The following is a 410-nucleotide window of genomic DNA, read 5'->3' on the forward strand; positions in this document are numbered from 1 at the left end:
AGCCCCCCACCTGCAGGAGGATTCGTAAGGGGCTAGTGCACAGTGGATCGGGCAGCAGTCGAAGGCAGGGGCCCCGACAACCCGATTTCTGGACACGGAGACTAGCCCTGGGGACATGGAATGTCACCTCGACATGGAAGGAGCCCGAGCTTGGGCGGGAGGTTGAGAGGTAGAGATAGTTGGGCTCACCTCCACGCACAGCTCAGGTTCTGGAACCTTACTCCTCGAGAAAGGCTGGACTGAGAGACCTATTCCCAGCCTGAAGGTGCAGGGAAACGACCCTCTCGTTCACCAGGGTAAACTCCAACACATGGCGGCTAAGCTGGGGGGCTATAAGCAAGCCCACACCAGCCCGCCGCCTCTCATCGTGGGCAACTCCAGAGGAGTACAGAGGCCAGCCTCTCTCGAGG

Source organism: Monopterus albus, unplaced genomic scaffold (assembly GCF_001952655.1).
Source record: "Monopterus albus unplaced genomic scaffold, M_albus_1.0 scaffold249.1, whole genome shotgun sequence".
In the NCBI taxonomy this organism is placed as follows: domain Eukaryota; kingdom Metazoa; phylum Chordata; class Actinopteri; order Synbranchiformes; family Synbranchidae; genus Monopterus; species Monopterus albus.